We start from the raw sequence: 21450 nt of genomic DNA, 5'->3' as shown, positions 1-21450 counted from the left end.
GTGCCAAATTTATTAAGAGGCATGAGTGCAAATGTTAACAGAAATACATGAATTCCCTGCTTTTACAATTTGTCACCATTTTCAAGGTATCTGCTTGCAGTCAGTGAATAAGAACACTTGTTGAGGGCTCTCTCACATGCGGAGTTAGGCGTGAAAAAAATCCTGCGCTTAAAAAACATGCGGCTATTAGAACCAAAATTTCCTATGGGAGCGGTCAGCCGAAGGAATCTGAACATTCCCATAGGAAACCATTGGTTCTAATAGCCGCGTGTTTTGTAAGCGTGTGATTTTTGATCGCCTAACTCCGCATGTGAGAGAGGCCCAAGAGGCAATAAACATGCACATGGCTTCAACTCAGAAGTGGATGGAAGTGCATCAGTCCAGTCTAGACAATGCTCTGTGAGCTCAACACATCAGTAGCAGCTGTACAAATCTCTGCTAGTTTGTTACAATATACAGTTGCAATGAAAATCACCCCCCCCCCCCCCCTTACAAATCAGGTTATTTCCCAAATTGACAAACTTTCAACTATTTGTAAAAAAACAAACAAACAAGAACAATGTAACTAGTTCAGCACAACTAATATAACAGGTGGTTTCTCCAAACTCACCACTGAGCACCACTTTTACCGACTACTTCAGTTTGAAAATCATTCCACCCCCTAAGAAGAATCCCTCATAAGGCTTTATGTCCATCGCAGGACATGAAGAAAGCCGCGACCAAGTCGCGGCTAAATCTCGCGTTTTCTCACCCATTCACACGGCCGGGTGCGGCATATATATGCTGCAGCCCAGAATTCCATCAGACACGGGAAGAGAGTTTAGCATCGCTCCCCCTCCCTTTGCCGGCTGATCGCGGCAATGGAAGCTCCCATAGAAGCCAATGGGAGTTGCTGACAAAGGAAGGGGGAGGGAGCGCTAGTCATACTAAACTCCCTCCCCTTGCCAGCAGCTCCCATAGGTTTATTTGGGAGCTGCTGGCTGATCGCAGCCAATAGATAGGGCAAGACCTACCTTTTCAGTCCGTGTGTAAAAGCGGAGGGGAGGAGAGAGGCAGAGATTTGGTGAGCGGGAGGGAAGGGAGGAACTGCTTAGATGAAAGCGTATATCAGCCGGCCGTGAAAACACCGGCCTATATACGCTCGTGTAAATAAGCCCTAAGACTGTGTTCACTTGGGCAATTTTTCTGCGCGATTTTCAGGCTCAGGCTTTATTCCCATGAGTGTATATTAGCCGCCGTTTTCACAGCTGGCCGATATACGCTACAATGGGAGAGATAAAACTGGTGAACGGGCGCACAAATCAAACGTTTGTGCGCCTGTTCAGACAGCATGGGTCCCGGTGCATATACGCCGAAGCTACCATGCCATCGCCCCTTTTCCCTCCCTTCCCCCTCACAGGCTCACCTCTGCTCTTCTCCCAGCTCGCTTTGTAATGGGAGGGGGCCGGCCGGGCGCTTTTATGTCACAGGAATACGGCCATGTGATCTGATGCATTGGAATCCAATGCATCAGATCACAGCGTATATCGGCCGGACGTGAAAACGGCGACCAATATACGCTCGTGGGAAAGAGGCCTAAAAAAATCAGAACGAAATTGCATGAAAATAGAACTCACTGATTTGAATGGGGATGTTCACCCGGGCGTCATTTACTTGCTTACTTACGATTTTGTGAGAGGTTTTGTGATCATGAAAAAACGTTGAAGAGGTGTATGAAAAATCGCGAAAAAAACATGAAAATCATGCAAAAAATTGGACTGTTTTTTTAGAACACAATTGCCCGTGTGAATACAATCTAAGGGCACACGTACGGGCGATTTAAAAGTTGTTCCCCGAAAAACTCGCATTTCATCGCACTCGGACATCCCTTTCATGTGCTGTCCAATGTGCTGAATGCCGCACATTATGCTAGTCTCATCTGGAAATTGGCCAAAAACAGGATATGCTGCGAGTTTTTTACTCAGACCATCAGGACGGCATCACATGAGCGCAGCATATTAGCAGAATAAACAATTGCATGCAAATCGATGTATATTACTGCACGGTTTTCCACTGAAGGGCATGTGCATTAGCGTGCGGCAAAAAAATATATACCGATTAAAATGGCTAATTAGTCTAATGAGTTCCAGAGGTGTTCGGGATGCGCTAGAAACGCTTATTGTCGCCCTCATCCACTCTCGACTCGATTATTGTAACTCGCTGCTGATCGGCCTCCCCTGCACCAGACTCACCCCTCTCCAATCCATCCTGAATGCGGCAGCCAGGCTCATCTTCCTGTCCAGACGCTACTCGGACGCCTCTGCCCTGTGCCAGTCACTGCACTGGCTGCCCGTTAAATACAGAATTCAATTCAAACTCACAACCCTCATTCATAAAGCTCTCCACAGCACCGCGCCCCCCTATATCGCCTCCCTCATCTCAATCCATCACCCAGCCCGAGTGCTCTGCTAACGAAATCAGATTAAGTGCCCCTTTAATTTGAACCTCTCATTCCCGCCTCAAAGACTTCTCCAGAGCAGCACCAGTCCTCTGGAACGCACTACCCCAAAACTATCCAGGGAATCCCTGATTCACACTTCAGGCGTTCTCTAAAAATGCACCTCTTCAGGGGGGCATACCATATCTCCTAAACCAAACCTCTCTGTACTCCATCGGATAACTTCAATCTCTGCTAGCCGTAATCAACCGCCCCCTGCAGTCATCCCAATGCAGCCACCACACGGCCTGACCATTGTCTGTGCGTATAACACATCCCTCAATCTCCACCTCCCATACTGTGCACATCTCCAGCCCTTTACCTTCTGTATCACCCCATTACTTGGAGTATGTAAGCTCGTTGGAGCAGGACCCTCACCCCTACTGTTTCCATTAACTGATTACTACATGTAACCGGGGTTTAGTTTCTGTTCCTGCTGTCTTGTAAGCGCTGCAGAATATGTTGGCGCTATATAAAAATTATTACTATTCTTTTTCCTGCTCAATTACACAGAATTTCTTGCATTTCCTAGCATATTTGCGCACATATACGCATCCCCATTGGCGTCGGCCAAAATGTGCAGGAAATACACAGATGTTAAGAAACTCATTGAGATGGGTCCCCTTCTCTGCGCATTGAATAGAGTGGTGGTCACACATGCGCACCGCTGCTCCGCTCACATGGGTCATTCTGGTGCGCCGGTCTTGGAATGGCTGGGGGTCTCTGCAGTCAGACCTCCAATGATCAGACATCTCCACCCTCTCCTGTGGACAGGGGGGATAAATGTCTTTAATGGGACAACCATACACACAAATACATGTCAATAGTTCAGAACCAGAAATTCCACTGATCTGGAATACATAACATATTGTGATCGGATCTCCAGCCCAGAGTCACATCCTGGAAAGTCTCAGCGCTGATAACCTCGCCGATATCTGGTTGCGTAGCCTCAGGCCTCTTTCACGTGGGCGACAGTGTGATTTTCTCGCGGTGATATCGCACCTGTGTTCCCACGATTTTCGGGCGATAACGCTGTGTTTGCTCATGAAAACATCGCGGCCGCTTGTGATTTTCTCATGCGACCTTCTAGCGCAATTTTGCTCCAATGTTTTCGCGAGAAAGACAATAGGACTTTTTAATGTTAAAGTCGCATTGCACAAAAAGTGCGATTTCGTGTGATGCGATGCAACAAAAAGGAAGGCTCCATAGGGAAACATGGGCTACAAAACATTGCAAATCGCGGCAATATTGAGCATGGCGACATTTTTTTTCCTCGCAAGAAAACATCACTAATGTGAAGGAATCCATTAATAAGCATGGGCTTCACATACTTGTGTTTTCTCGCGCCATCGCATCGTGGCAAAATCGCACGATTTTGTTGCACATGTTAAAGCAGCGCCAGATGAACCTGATGCAGCCATAGGGGGAAGCAGCCGCTCGTCTATCTGATCAGGATCCTCCAATCTGTCAGTCCTTTCACTAGAGCTAAAGTGCGACTAGCGATGGTGCGGAGCAAAACGCGCCAAAGCAAAGCCATTGATTTCAATGAATTCATTCTCACGGGCGTGTTTATCGCCCGCAATTCCATTTAAGCCCTAAGTCACATCCAGTCTTGAGCTGCAGTTACATCCACAGCTGCATCCACAGTTCTGCTGGCTGATCTCACATCCTCTCCTGCTGGGTCAGTGTCTGTATATCCTTTTGTGGTTCAGTATGGGAAGTGCAATGTTAGTGGGTCACACATTAACTTACAGTGTAGCACCTATAGGTGGCGCTAGCGAGACAGTTTTCTTATTTCTGGAGTAGAGCTAATTTGCATACTTGTTTTCCCATAGAGCATTGCCTGTAAATCTGCCTAAACCAGCTGGATCTTCTCAATGAGAACCAATATGCCCCCTAGTGTTGTCACAGATATTAATTTATCAGCCTGATGTGAATACGTTTTTTCTCCCACAATACAATGCAGCAGAGTGTATAGTACATTATACTAGGACGTCAGTTAAAGGGGTATACCCACCTCTGTAAGAAATCCCCACCCCACAGGATAGGGATAACCTGCTGATTGGTGGGAATCTGACAGCAGGGACCCCAATGATAGAGAGAAATCGCCCCCCTGCACGTCTCAAAATTCTGACAGTAGTGGTCATGCATGCTCACCACCATTCACTTCAATGGAACCATCAGAGATAGCCTAGTTCAAGTGCTTGACTGTCTGCAGTGGTCTCATTGAAGCGAATGGCGTACGTGACCACCGCTGTCAATATTCAGGATGTGCCAGGAGTGATACTCCCGGATAGGGGATAACTTGCAGAGAAGGGAATACCCCTTTAAGCGGTCAGTGGTGGGTCCATCAGCACAGCATAGATGATGTAGAGGATCTGTTCACATCTGGACACTCCCAACAATACCTCCAATGTAGCCAAAAACAAGATGTGAATAGAGCCTAATCAGCAAAACCAGCATAATGTAAATGCAGCTCTGGAGGTGATTGGAGTACAATGCATAATAAAAGTGTAAATCACTAATGCATTACTCAGTGTTTTATATGAAGGGAAACCTGAAGCTTCCAGCTGCTGTATTTGGCCTGAAATACAATTTTCTGGTAGCCGTCTGTCATGATGGAGGAGAAATCCCTGCTGTCCATATGTCTGTCCTGCATCACATATGCAGCATTGCATAAATCAACCCCCCATGTCCAGTGCAGAACATGGTCCTGTCTGCTTGTCAGGTCACTACAGGGAAGAGAATTTACTGCCGATGCTGCTATCCACATATAATGCGGAACAGGTGGGCTGGGAATGTCGGCCATCTGTAATGGTCCCAGTGGCAGGGAGACCATGGGGGCAGGAGTTGTTGGCGCTTGTCAATCCAGTATTGGCATTACCCGAGCACAGGGTTACCATTGCAGGGAGTGTTTATAAATACTGTTTGTTACATTGTTGCCAGTGATGCTTTGCTACATCTTAATATTTAGATTGGATATTTGAGGGCCTTGAGGGGTGAAAACCGAGGGGACAAAGTGACAAATCAGGACAGGGTTCCCTTTCTGCTCTGATTGAGTTCACTATCGGGTCCCGAACTGGGACAGAAATGTTCGACATGGGAGAGAATGATGATGCAATGTACTGGAAAGAGTCAGGGCTAATGGGCCCCAATGAAAAACTGGTAACAGGGCTCGGCAACCGACGGGTCCCATACAAAAATGCTTGAGTCTCCCATTGAAGTCAATGGAGTTCGTTACTCAAATAGAGCTCTCCACTTTTACGAAAAGCGAGGACCCGAGCATTTTGGTGCTCGCTCATCTCTATTCACATTCAATGACAACAAGAAGAGATATTGAAATGGAATTCAAACACAGAAGGGCCTATTTAAGAACCCCTGGACACCAGAATTCTAGCAATCAAATGTGACAGTTTTGGCGCACTTGCCAAAAAGTGGGCGGATCCTGACTTTAGGGGGCGTGGCCATCGGTGCCTTTTCTCTTTTAATATGACTTAGCTGGATTAGGTTTTTCATCTGGCTCGTGGAGGTGCCATAAGATTAAACTAATGTATTAAAGGGGCTGTACTACAATTAAGGGGGTTTTCCGGGCAAATATTGTTGATAACAAGACTCTGGATAGGTCATCAATAGTCGATCGGCTGGGGTCCACAGATTGGTTCTGATTCACAATTCCAGCAACCTGATTGCTGAATAGGGGCGAAGTGCTGATGAAGATGTAAATATGCCCCGGATGCCGCTCAAGTGCTGCCCCTGCAATTACCATCAAGAACCACTAGGAGATGGTGTTAACAGCTTCTGTTCCATGTGTTTTAGCACTGATGGTGGGCGCCCAATCAGCTGATCGTCTGGAGTCGGAAGTGGCGGATGCTTTATGACCTATCCTGAGGATAGGTCATTAAAGGGGGTTTTCCATGCAGCACCCACTTTCAGTGCTGGGATACACTGGGATTGTAGTGAAAGCTGCTGCTCCGACCCCTGTGTAGTGGACGGCGCTCGTAACTGCAGGCGCAGCTCCCACTGAATTCAATGAGCTCCAATCTGCAATTATAGGCGCCAGCCACTGCACAGGTCAGAGCTGTGGCTTCCACTCTGACCATGGGCACTGCCTGGAAGACCCCTTTAATACGGTAATATTTACACAGAAAACCCCTCTTACACTTATCAGCTATCAGTGGGATAAGTGATAAAAGTCTCAATAGTGGAGATTTCACTGCTGAGACTCCAACTATCCTGATAATGAAGGGGTCCCATGATCCCCTCTTTTCATCATTGAGAGCTTGCATCATTCACCCGCAGATACATGGAGATTGATTGGAGCTCAGTGACACTCCATTCATTTCATTGGGGCTGGCGACTACAGCTGAGCACAAGCACCCATCTGCGACCACTGCTCCATTCAAACCCCTCCTCACTGTATGGGGTGCAGCAAGCCTGAAATGACCCCCGTTCTAGGAATCATGAGGATTTTAATAGTAAGACCCCCACCCCTCCACTGATCAGACTTTCATTACCAATACTAAGGATAGCCAATAAAAGTCAATTCTAGTAAACCCCTTTATTGGGTCCCCTGCGCCTCTTAATTCATGTGCCGCTGCTAGATGGGTGCAGGCTTTACTTAGATTGGCGCATCAAACATAAATATGCCCCGAAGTCTATTAGAAAGCTGCAGAACTTTCCATTATACACCGATGAAGCTCCATTCACATAGGAGCGGAGCGGCCAGGACCCAGCGTAACGTCACGCCTCTGGTGTCACCGCAGCATATACAATGGCCCCTCACAGGCACCTTGGATTCCACCCACCGTCTAGACAAGGATGATGCCATCTTCAGTAATTACTGGGTATCCAGTTCTACAGAAGGATGGCATCTAAGGGTGTGACGAAACCCAGAAGACTGTCCCAAAACCAGTGAAAAACACCCTGAAATTACCGCCACCTCGTGAGGTTCCAGCAGCAATCACCATTACCCAGAGCTTCGTGGTTCAAGGATTTAAAGAGACAGTAAAACTGCTGATTGTCTCATCTCTGTGCAAAATAAACTATTGCTCCCTGGTATCAGCCATATCCTCCTAGGTAAACCGTAGAGTAGATGAATATGTATAGCATATTGTATCATCATTCCATTATGTGAAGACGCTGGTGGATGGCATATAAATGGCGCATACGGTAAATCTGCATTGTCACATTCCCTCTCTCCTCTGCTACCTATTTAAGGCCGTATTTACATGGAAACTCGGACCGATACTGAAAGTGGAAAAATGCAATTTTCATTGCGAGTGTGATGTGATTTACGAGGAAATGCATCGCTGAACATACAAGTTCAACTCACGTCAATATCGCATGTTGTTCAATAGGAAAATGTAAAAATCGCGCAGCACTCGCACGAAGCTCACAAGTTGGATGCGATTTTTAACTCGCCCATTGCAAATAATGGGTGAGCTGTCTACGGAATTGCAGAAAGTAGCGCACGCTGCGATATTCCTATCTTGCGCGCCATTGTTAGAGAAAATCGCTGATTTAAATACTCACATTGCACATTATGGGCTGCATCTCACAAAGCACAAAACTCCTCCGAGAATATGAGCCGTGTGAATACAGCCTCAGCTTCCTGCGCACGGGAGCATGCGATATCGGGCCGAGAAACCGGCCTAAGGGTGCATTCCCACGAGCGATTTTCCTGCGTCAATTCCATCCGATTGCGAAATGGACGGTATTCGCACGTCTTACGAACATATTAATTTCTATCTGCCCAAACTGAAAAAAATGCTGAATGTCCTGTTTTTACATGCGAAAAAAAAAAAAAAAAAAAAAGCAATAAAAAAACCGCAATCACGCCGCGAGAAAAAAACGCAAATGCGCAAAGCCACATAACAACTCGTTTCAAACTACAACGTTTCAGCGCTCTATTGCAGCGCTAAAAAAATGCAACTCGCTAACGCACGTGGGTGTCCACCCTCAGCGCTGCTTTTCCTCGCTAAAACATCGCTGCTGCTCGTGATTTTTTTGCACGGTTTTATCACCAGATTTTACTGTGATTTTTTTAGCGTGAAAGTCAAAACGCTAAAAAAGAGGCCCCATAGGGAAACATGAGAGATAAAAAAAAAACAAACGTACATCGCAGACAGGGCATGCCGCTAATTTTTCTCTCGCAGCGCTGCATGAGTAAAAATATTACAAACATGAAGGAAACCATAGAAAATCATTGGTTTCATAACTCCGCGTTTTTACTCACTCGTGCATCGCGCAAAAGTCGCGCAATTTTCTCTCCCATGTGACGGCGCCCTTACTGTAGGAAAGACATGCCATTTTTTTGATACACATAAAAATGGCATCCAAAGTTCTACAATGCATTGCGCTTTGCCTCGAAAAATGCATCGCACTCGCTGAAAAATCGTGGGTTTGAGAGTGCGATATCTGACCCGGAAGCACGTGTGGATGTACCCTCAAGTGTCAGTCCTCAGTAGAATTCTATTCATGCACCAGTATGTATAAAAGTGTCAGTCTTCACTGGCATCTCTTTGGAGTTCTTTGGCAGTGAAGAGGTTAAAGCGGAGATATAGATATAACTGCACTGCCTTACAAGGAAGCAAACAGCATTAAGTTGCATTTGTGAAATTCCAGCTTGTAAGTCAGTGTAGTGAGAGCAGTTTCCATGATGTAAGAACCCCGCCGCGCTGCTCGCCTGCACTACGAGGACACTGGCTGCCATCTGGATGAGATTGTGTCTCTGGAATGGAGCAGGCTCCCAGGACCCTGGGTCAATAGCACTTTGGGGAAAAGGCCTCCATGGACTCGGCTCTTGGAGGAGATGGATTTACTGCACTCACCATGGAATATTACCGGATGCGGAGCGTTCAGCCTGGAATATCACTGCTGATAGATGCAAGGGGCAAATCTCAAATGCTGAAATTTGGGTTGTTGAAAGAAGTTTGCTATTATATACAATACCATATTTATTCTCTAGGTGTCACTGTAACCTATCTACAATAACACAAACCGAAGGACTGATTGGAGAAGAGTTCCATACTAAAACCCTGTGACCTCCAACTAAAGTAGCACCCTAGGAAAGTAACCAAAAACAGGTACAACTACTTCATATAAGCTCACACCCTCATAAATAAAGCAAAGGTGTACAAAGCTCTGTTATAGGAACCATCAATTATATGGTTATATAACTGCCCCCTATGTACAAGAATACAACTACTATAATACTGCCTCCTATGTACAATAATATAACTACTATAATACTGCCCCCTGTGTACAAGAATATAACTACTATAATACTGCCTCCTATGTACAAGAATACAACTACTATAATACTGCCTCCTATGTACAAGAATATAACTACTATAATACTGCCCTCTATGTACAAGAATATAACTACTATAATACTGCCCCCTGTGTACAAGAATATAACTACTATAATACTGCCTCCTATGTACAAGAATACAACTACTATAATACTGCCTCCTATGTACAATAATATAACTACTATAATACTGCCTCCTATGTACAATAATATAACTACTATAATACTGCCTCCTATGTACAAGAATACAACTACTATAATACTGCCTCCTATGTACAATAATATAACTACTATAATACTGCCTCCTATGTTCAAGAATATAACTACTATAATACTGCTCCTATGTACAAGAATACACCTACTATAATACTGCCCCCTATGTACAGGAATATAACTACTATAATAATGTGCCCTACGTACAAGAATATAACTACTATAATACTGCCTCCTATGTACAAGGATAAAACTACTATAATACTGCTCCCTATGTACAAGAATATAACTACTATAATACTGCCCCCTATGTACAAGAATATAACTACTATAATACTGCCCTCTATGTACAAGAATATGACTACTATAATACTGCTCCTATGTACAAGAATACACCTACTATAATACTGCCCCCTATGTACAAGAATATAACTACTATAATACTGCCTCCTATGTACATGAATATAACTACTATAATACTGCCCCCTATGTACAAGAATATAACTACTATAATACTGCCCCCTATGTACAAGAATATAACTACTATAATACTGCCCCCTATGTACAAGAATATAACTACTATAATACTGCCTCCTATGTACAAGAATATAACTACTATAATACTGCCCCCTATGTACAAGATTGTAACTACTATAATACTGCCTCTATGTACAAGAATATAACTACTATAATACTGCCCCCTATGTACAAGAATATAACTACTATAATACTGCCTCCTATGTACAAGAATATAACTACTATAATACTGCCCCCTATGTACAAGAATATAACTACTATAATACTGCCTCCTATGTACATGAATATAACTACTATAATACTGCCCCCTATGTACAAGAATATAACTACTATAATACTGCTCCTATGTACAAGAATATAACTACTATAATACTGCCCTCTATGTACAAGAATATAACTAGTATAATACTGCCTCCTATGTACAAGAATATAACTACTATAATACTGCCCCCTATGTACAAGATTGTAACTACTATAATACTGCCTCTATGTACAAGAATATAACTACTATAAAACTGCCCCCTATGTACAAGAATATAACTACTATAATACTGCCTCTATGTACAATAATATAACTACTATAATACTGCCTCCTATGTACAAGAATATAACTACTATAATACTGCCCCCTATGCACAAGAATATAACTACTATAATACTGCCCCCTATGTACAAGAATATAACTACTATAATACTGCCTCCTATGTACATGAATATAACTACTATAATACTGCCCTCTATGTACAAGAATATAACTACTATAATACTGCTCCTATGTACAAGAATATAACTAGTATAATACTGCCTCCTATGTACAAGAATATAACTACTATAATACTGCCCCCTATGTACAAGATTGTAACTACTATAATACTGCCTCTATGTACAGGAATATAACTACTATAATACTGCCCTCTATGTACAAGAATATAACTACTATAATACTGCCCTCTATGTACAAGAATATAACTACTATAATACTGCCCCCTATGTACAAGAATATAACTACTATAATACTGCCCTCTATGTACAAGAATATAACTACTATAATACTGCTCCTATGTACAAGAATATAACTGCTATAATACTACCCCCTATGTACAAGAATATAACTACTATAATACTGCTCCCTATGTACAAGAATATAACTACTATAATACTGCTCCCTATGTACAAGAATATAACTACTATAATACTGCCTCCTATGTACAAGAATATAACTACTATAATACTGCCCCCTATGTACAAGAATATAACTACTATAATACTGCCCCCTATGTACAAGAATATAACTACTATAATACTGCTCCCTATGTACAAGAATATAACTACTATAATACTGCCCCCTATGTACAAGAATACAACCACTATAATACTGCCTCCTATGTACAAGAATATAACTACTATAATACTGCCTCTATGTACAAGAATATAACTACTATAATACTGCCCCCTATGTACAAGAATATAACTACTATAATACTGCCCCCTATGTACAAGAATATAACTACTATAATACTGCCCCCTATGTACAAGAATATAACTACTATAATACTGCCCCCTATGTACAAGATTAACAAATAGTCTCTGCAACTGCCTTTTGTTGGGGCGCCCTTGACGGTGATGTCAAGTATAGTGGGCAAGAGAATTTTTTAGATGCGAGTGCGGTTTCTATCCAGATAAGTATTGCTGTGTATCACATGTCACTGTTCGTGTCTCTTCTATTACAAAGGCAGAGGTAGTATCCCACGCTGTAGTCATCACTCTGCAATCCTGAAGAAGGCTGAGTAAGGTGGGTTCCTCGCCAAGTATGGGTACATATTCTCATAGTGGGCTGGGGTAATTGGTGGAAGTCACACAATTTGTCCTCAGCAGACCCTGTGTCCGACAGAAAGAAAACATCCCTGGCTATATTTAGTCCCCATGGTCTGTGGTCTGAGTGGACCCTGAGACTGCGACTCCCGGGGCGGCAGCGGGAACATGAGGCAGCAATTCTATGCTTTTCTCTCTGCCACAAACCAACATTGCTGGACCTGATGCAGCAGTAATGCTGGAGGGTCAGTGCCAGTCCAGGAGGTTATGAGTGCAGGAACACATATATATATGTATGTATGTTATCCATCACTCGGGTGAACTTACTGTATTATATCCATCACTCAGGTTACATCACTCTATTATATCTAAAACTCAAGTGACGTCACTGTGTATCACTCAGGTGACACCACTGTACTATATTCATCACTCAGGTGACACCACTGTACTATATTCATCACTCAGGTGACACCACTGTACTATATTCATCACTCAGGTGACATCACAACATTACTGTATTATATTCATCACTCAGGTGACATCACAACATTACTGTATTATATTCATCACTCAGGTGACACCACTGTACTATATTCATCCCTCAGATGGCCTCATTGTATTATATCCATCACTCAGGTGACTTCACTGTACTATATTCATCACTCAGGTGACATCACAACATTACTGTATTATATTCATCCCTCAGATGGCCTCATTGTATTATATCCATCACTCAGGTGACTTCACTGTATTATATTTGTCACTCAGGTGACCCCACTCTTAACCATAATTCAGGTGATGTCACCCCATCTAGGGACCAACTACTCCAAATTCCACTTGTACCTCAGTGCATACTGTGATCTACCAAGTTGTGAAGCAGAAAGCTCTTTAGTGACAAAAAATACAATTTTGTTAATTAACGATTTAACTTAAAGCCCAGAATAGAATTTGTGACATAAAGAAGCACCGTGCCCGTCTCTGGCATGTGGCGCAGGACGACATTTCTTACATACATAGTCAAAACCTTATGACAAATTATATAACTTTGTGACACATTTCCCTCTTCTGAGCCCAGACATGACATTTACAGATGCCAGCCTGCTGGATGCCGGAGCTACCAGAACATCTCCTCTCTACTAGTTTGCTAGTCCATTGGAGTGGGTCAACTGACCACGCTGCTACAGCTCAGTTTCCTATGGAGAAGAGTTCCTGATTGGTTAGCCTCTCTTTATATGTTCCTAGCTCCTGCAGTATGTTGATGGTTATAGGGTAAGCTATGTGCATTCATATGTAGTATTCTTTCTATGCTTCTAGTTTCTTGTCAATAATCTAGCTTGTTTTTTGTCAGTGCAGCCTTTTGACTGCGCTTAAGGGTGTACAGGAAATCTCTTCCATTTGCTGTGAACAGGCAATGTGTTCAAAGATGAACGAATTCCTGTTTACACGGAGCAAGAACTTGTTCATTAGTCGTTTTGTTTTAGTGAGCTACAGCAAAATGACTACCGTAGTGACTACTAGCCTGTTTACATAGGACAGCTAATGCTGAAAATTGCTTGTTTTAGTGATTTTTCAGCCAATAGTTGTCCCACATAAAGCCACCCTCATCACAGTACAATCTTTGCTTCATCATCTTGTAGTTGATTGTTTGTTTATTCTGTTTGTATCTGTTTTGCTTCTTCGTTCAGCTTTGCACAGTTTGGTTTTCTTGTCTCTGGGTCTTAGTGCCCTCTCATTCTTTGTCAAGGTCAATATCAGACAGCGTTTCCATTAGAGATATCTTTAGAAATACTCAGGGACAGTGGTGTCTGGTGTTAGGGTCAGCAGATGGGATAGATTAGGGGAACACTTGGGGAAAGCTTGAGATAGAATTCATTATTGTCAGTTTGTTATTATCTGTTCTCCATCACGATTTGCTCCATGATCTGACTAAGATCATCCGTTTGTGCCATAATCCATTTACCATCACCATTCAGTTCCTGCCATCTATCAGTGAGCTCACATTCTTGTTACCGACTAATGTTGGTACGTGTTTCAGATTTTTGCTCATTTAACTGCTACCGCGTTTCCCCGAAAATAAGGCACCCCCTGAAAATAAGGCACCCCCTGAAATTTGCAGAAGTCCCAAATATAAGGCACCCCCCGATAGTAAGGCATAGTAAAGTGTGCAGGCAAGTCAAGAGGCCTGTCACCTGCTGCCATCCCCGTTGTCTCCTACCTCCAGATGTATAGGTAGATCTGCAGACAGTCTGCTGTTATCCTGTCCCTGCTGTGCTGTACGAGTCTGCTGTTGTGAGCTCCCCTTGCTGGCTGGAAAAGTCCATACTGTACGTTCTGTTCCTGCTGTACACGTCTGCTGTGATGAGCTCCCCCTGGTGGCCGGAAGCTGCAATACCATCCCTGCTAACAAGTGGTACAGGAACTTCTGTCTGCAGACAGGTACGTTACTTTACAGCCCTTATTTTTTTATGGCTCTGTGTGTAAGTCAGGCAACCTGTGTGATTCTTAAGGCTGGGTTCTCACAGAGCGTATTTCCAGCGGAAATCTTGCAGTTTGGCCACAGCGATAAACAGCGAGATTTCCGCAGGGAAAGCGCTGCTTCAAAACCCACGGCACTCAGCCACTTGTTTTGAAGCGACCTGGCTGCACGCTTTCCCGTTTCTGTGGCCGGTGAATCCGCACCACAACGCCGGCGTCTCCCAGCTTTGCCGTGACAGATTTGCTGTCCCATGTGGACGAGATTTCTGAGAAATTTCATCCACAAAGCTGGCCAATTGAGGGATTAGCGGCCACAGACGGATTTGCCGCGGCGAAATAAGACACCCCCTGATAATAACACATAGCGCATATTTGGGAGCAAAAATTAATATAAGACGCGTCTTATTTTCGGGGAAACAGGGTAGTTGTCACATAAATTGTCTCTCTCCCCTGGAGGTATCTAAGTACTGGCAGATATTGTTAGTACCTGGGAAAAGTGACTGCAATAGGTGAACTCCAGTTCTATCATCTAACGTGCAATCAGTATTGTTAAAGTGGTATAATGACAGCGGCACACTTACCCTCAAGGCCCCAGTGTTTCATTTGATGCCACCAGGGCTTTGCAGTAATGCCCATCATCCCTGTCTCCACCCGTCCTTTCAGACCCGCTCACTGCATTGTACCCACAACCTAATGTCCTAATTAAATCTGTCATTAATGATCAGCATCAGGCTCAAGGCCAAAGAAGCCAGTCATGCAGAACTGTGAAATGCGTGAGTGGCCAGCACGGCTATGACGCCTCAATATAACAATATCATCACTGGTGTGGAAAACAATCTACAGGCCGGAATCACTGCTGACTGCTGAAGAAGAATCATTGTGCAACTGCAGCACAAAAGGGGATGAAGAGCTGGAAAGCAGAAAGTCAGCAAGTAGCAGATTTACTGCACTCGACCGAGGGGCCCTCAGAGCCACTGCTGCACTCAACTTACTGAACCACCATATCATAAGAGAAGGCAGGGCACAGGTCTACCACCATCTGCTGCATCTACACTGACTGCACCCCCTCTACATCTACACTCACTGCACCCCCTCTACATCTACACTCACTGCACCCCCTCTCCATCTACACTCACTGCGCCCCCTCTACATCTACACTCTCTGCACCCCCTCTACATCTACACTCTCTGCACCCCCTCTACATCTACACTCACTGCGCCCCCTCTACATCTACACTCACTGCGCCCCCTCTACATCTACACTCACTGCGCCCCCTCTACATCTACACTCACTGCGCCCCCTCTACATCTACACTCACTGCGCCCCCTCTCCATCTACACTCACTGCGCTCCCTCTCTATCTACACTCACTGCGCTCCCTCTCCATCTACACTCACTGCACCCCCTCTACATCTACACTCACTGCACCCCCTCTACATCTGCACTCACTGCACCGCCTCTACATCTGCACTCACTGCACCGCCTCTCCATCTACACTCACTGCGCCCCCTCTCCATCTACACTCACTGCGCCCCCTCTCCATCTACACTCACTGCGCCCCCTCTCCATCTACACTCACTGCACTTCTCTACATCTATACTCACTGCACCACCTCCACATCTACACTCACTGCACTTCTCTACATCTACACTCACTGCACCCCCTCTACATCTGCACTCACTGCACCGCCTCTCCATCTACACTCACTGCGCCCCCTCTCCATCTACACTCACTGCGCCCCCTCTCCATCTACACTCACTGCGCCCCCTCTCCATCTACACTCACTGCACTTCTCTACATCTATACTCACTGCACCACCTCCACATCTACACTCACTGCACCCCCTCTACATCTACACTCACTGCACCCCCTCTACATCTACACTCACTGCACTCCCTCTACATCTACACTCACTGCACTCCCTCTACATCTACACTCACTGCACTCCCTCTACATCTACACTCACTGCACTCCCTCTACATCTACACTCACTGCACTCCCCCTACATCTACACTCACTGCACTCCCTATACATCTACACTCACTGCACCCCCTCTACGCCTACACTCACTGCACCCCCTCTACGTCTACTCTCACTGCACTCCTCTACGCCTACTCTCACTGCACTCCTCTATGCCTACTCTCACTGCTCTCCTCTACGTCTACTCTCACTGCTCTCCTCTACGTCTACTCTCACTGCTCTCCTCTACGTCTACTCTCACTGCTCTCCTCTACGTCTACTCTCACTGCTCTCCTCTACGTCTACTCTCACTGCTCTCCTCTACGTCTACTCTCACTGCTCTCCTCTACGTCTACTCTCACTGCTCTCCTCTACGTCTACTCTCACTGCACTCCTCTACGTCTACTCTCACTGCACTCCTCTACGTCTACTCTCATTGCACTCCTCTACGTCTACTCTCACTGCACTCCTCTACGTCTACTCTCACTGCACTCCTCTACGTCTACTCTCATTGCACTCCTCTACGTCTACTCTCACTGCACTCCTCTACGTCTACTCTCACTGCACCCCTCTACGTCTACTGTCATTGCACTCCTCTACGTCTACTCTCATTGCACTCCTCTACGTCTACTCTCATTGCACTCCTCTACGTCTACTCTCATTGCACTCCTCTATGTCAACTCTCACTGCACCCCTCTACATCTACACTCACCACACCCCCTCTACATCTTCACTCACCGCACTCCCTCTACACTCACCGCACTCCCTCTACAGCTACACTCACTGCACCTCCTCTACAGCTACACTCACTGCACTCCTCGACGTCTACTCTCACTGCACTCCTCGACGTCTACTCTCACTGCACTCCTCGACGTCTACTCTCACTGCACTCCTCGACGTCTACACTCACTGCACTCCTCGACGTCTACACTCACTGCACTCCTCGACGTCTACTCTCACTGCACTCCTCGACGTCTACCCTCACTGCACTCCTCTACGTCTACCCTCACTGCACTCCTCGACGTCTACCCTCACTGCACTCCTCGACGTCTACCCTCACTGCACTCCTCGACGTCTACCCTTACTGCACTCCTCGACGTCTACCCTCACTGCACTCCTCGACGTCTACGCTCACTGCCCTCCTCGACGTCTACGCTCACTGCACTCCTCGACGTCTACGCTCACTGCACTCCTCGACGTCTACGCTCACTGCACTCCTCGACGTCTACGCTCACTGCACTCCTCGACGTCTACGCTCACTGCACTCCTCGACGTCTACGCTCACTGCACTCCTCGACGTCTACTCTCACTGCACCCCTCTACATCTTCACTTGCTCCTTTCCAGTGCATTCTCAGCGCTACCTATTTGTTTCTATGGATTTTTCCTGCCTTATGCACCTGCACAACAGAATCAGATCAGGATGCCAGAACATTTATATTGCATCTGACACCAGAAGGGAAACATTACGGATTAAGCAAATTACCAGGAGCTGCATTTGGATGCCTCTTTCTTGCCATTTGTCTGCGTATTTTCTGCTGTCACACTGAACAGAAGCCTCAGCACAGAGAAGCCTTTCTTCTCCATCATCCAACCATCTGCTGGGAGGCAGCATGCAACAGCAGTGCCCTCTGGTAGTAGCATCTGGTACTGCAGCCTCCTATTCCTTCTCTTAAGAACCTGAAACCCAAATCCACAGCTCCATGAGCATTTCTTTAAGGGTGCTTTCGCACATAACTGATTTTCTGCATATTTTGGTGCAAACAGCCTGCAGCCAATGTTATTCCCTCAATTTGAATTCAGTGGAAAAGCTGAAATCTGCTGCAGATCCGCGCTGCAATCCGTGACAAAATCCGTATCAAATCAGCTACCTGCGAAAGCACCCCAATAATTCAGGATCCGCACAGGCAGAGGATGACGACCGATCCCCGGACACGTTACAGGGAGAGTTCCCCTTCTCCTGGTGTCAGAGCTTTCCGGCTGCCTACCGCATCTTCTCAGTGCCAGGGTCACCTTTTATTTTGCACCTATTGAAGACGTCTTTCTCCACTACTAATTCTTGGACTCTTCTACAGTACACAGAATTCTGCAAGCAGCGCCAAAACCACAAACACCTGCATCCCTTTTCAGATTTCCACAACACTCAGATTTACCATATAAAACATGTAGTGACAGAGGGGAAGCGCACGTCCGCCTTGTTAACCCCTTTCCAGTAAGGGTAAAGACATAAAATGTGGAGTACAGATGTAGCAGAGCTGAGTTTGTCAGACATAGCAGAGCAAAGCTCGTCAGGTATAATTGTGCCAGGTAGGTGAATGATGAAGAAATCGAGTTTGTTATGTGCACACTTCATAAAAATATCACAAACTCTTATAAGTTATTTTACATAGGACTGCAGGTAAGTGCGCTGCATATCCACCTGCACCTGTAATATAGGTTAGAGAGCTACATGACAAATTTGTATCTGTAAGACAGGAGCAAGACATTACTTTCATCAACTGGAAAGAGAAGCAAGGGGTTAAATTCTTGGCACTGCAACGCAGACGTCATACATTGTGTGTAACGTGGATCAGCCACATAGCTATTGCTGATATACTATGGAAGCATGACTCTTGGTCAAAGAGCTTACAATTGAAAGGTTGTACAGCAAACACTAATATAAAATCAGAAGTGAACAACACAACAACAGGGGAAGAACCTGCAAACTCCGTCCTGCCATTCCTCTTCACTACATACTGACCCTCAAGTCACAATATGCTGCCCTGTTGACCTATAAAACTGCCATCTCAGCACTGACAACCAGAATCCCCCACTGACATTGGAGGCAGATGGTAGTCAGTGCAGGTGACCTAATCAGATGTGCAACAATGTAACCAGTACTCAGCAAGTAGACAATGCCCAGAGGAGATCCACAGTATGCAGGCTGACAAGTAATAATGTAGCAGAGCTGAGTCTGCCACCCCATGTGTTACCTGTGAGATTACAATGGACTGCAGGTCACATGGGGCTCAATATTTGTATACAGTACTCTAAATCAGTTATCTGTGCTGTTACATAGGACTGCAAGGAACATCTACTACATCATGTGTACTCAGAGAGTTATTGCTGTGTTATTTGTGGTGTTACATAGGTCTGCAGGTCACATCTACTACATTATCTGTACTCAAGACAGTCATCGGTGTGTGTTATCTGTGGCATTGCATAGGACTGCAGGTCACATCAACTATATTATCTGTACCCAAGACAGTCATCACTGTGTGTTATCTGTGGCATTGCATAGGACTGCAGGTCACATCTACTACATTATCTGTCCTCAGAGAGTCATCACTAGGTTATCTGTGGTGTTACATAGGACTGCAGGGAACATTTACTACATTATCTGTCCTCAGAGAGTTACACTGTATTATCTGTGGTGTTACATAGGACTGCAAAGAACATTTACTACATTAACTGTACTCAGAGAGTTATCACTGTGTGTTATTTGTGGTGTTACATAGGACTGCGGGTTCCATCTACCACATTATCTGTACTCAGTCATCACTGGGTTATCTATGGTGTTACATAGGACTGCAGGGAATATCTACTACATTATCTGTACTCAAGACAGTCATCACTGTGTGTTATCTGTGGCATTGCATAAGACTGCAGGGAGCATCTACTATATTATCAATACTTAAGACATGCAACTTACTGACAGTTAAATGACAAATCCAGCTCTGCTACATCCATAGCCTTCCATTCTTAATACATGCAGTATTTTCCAGTAAGATGTCAGTACCATGATACATCATGCATTATATTCCATGGCATTCCTGGGCTGCTGTGCCCATGGCTGGTGGCAGGCAGGATGAAGGGTTAATGGCTCAGCAGTCACCAGATCTCTATCTGCTCCACTTGTTTATGCAGCTGTTGAGATTTTGGAAGAACAGGGCAAAAAAACAACAGCGGTTGGAGGACACTGGAGGAGAAGCAGAGGCCTTACCAGTGGTGCCAGGCTTGGTATGATCTCAGGCTGCCAGGGAGTCCATCCCAGGGCACAGGAGAGAGCAGGGCAGTGTTGCTGAGGCTGCTGTGTGCAGAGCCCAGGGTGTGTGTATGTACTGCAGAGGATCACATCAGGAACTGCTTGCCATTCCAGAGCTCAGGCAGGAGGCTGGGCCATTCTCTGCTACTGTGCAGCAAGCCTTAAAGGCGCAGTGAGGGCTGCCAGCAGGAGGGGCACCTCTACCCTCCCTGATCACTGGGCTTGGGCGAATGGCAACAGTGATTGATACATTGTAACCTGGGAGACAGAAACATACTGTAGCAAGAGAGTAAACAGAACTTTGTGTCATGGATGGGAATATTATTGTTTATTGTTATTAATAGTGATAATAAACAATCAGCGCTGCACAGAAACCCTATTTTATGAATAGAACTCCAAAATTACAGTAACTACTAACACAGGCAGCATGATAGCTAATACAAGGCCAATCATTCATTTAATAGACTGACGTGACTTTGTTAGTTTGTGGCCGTGAAAATCCCATCCGCATAACGGGACGAAACCAAATCATTGATTTCAATGGTTTCATTTCCACTATCAGGATTCTCGCGCGTTAAAAGTACGCGCTAGAAAAGATAGGACTTGGCCATATTGACTATATGCCAGAAAGATAGGACCTATCTT

The 21450-nt window shown here is 45.0% G+C and overlaps 1 protein-coding gene across 2 annotated transcripts in view; it reads right to left on the bottom strand.

Moving 5' to 3' along the window:
• The window catches only part of DAAM2 (dishevelled associated activator of morphogenesis 2), a 211451-nt gene extending 190554 nt beyond the window's left edge, over positions 1-20897 (bottom strand). For both annotated transcript variants that reach the window (XM_066595315.1, XM_066595317.1), the window contains exon 1: positions 20764-20897. The gene's annotated coding sequence lies outside the window, so the exon portion shown is untranslated. The remainder of the gene's footprint in view (positions 1-20763) is intronic.
• Positions 20898-21450: the final 553 nt, after the last annotated feature.

This window comes from Eleutherodactylus coqui, chromosome 3 (genome assembly GCF_035609145.1).
Source record: "Eleutherodactylus coqui strain aEleCoq1 chromosome 3, aEleCoq1.hap1, whole genome shotgun sequence".
NCBI classification, from domain to species: Eukaryota; Metazoa; Chordata; class Amphibia; order Anura; family Eleutherodactylidae; genus Eleutherodactylus; species Eleutherodactylus coqui.
The sequence above is the reverse complement of the archived record's forward strand: the minus strand, read 5'-3'. Positions and strand labels throughout refer to the sequence as shown.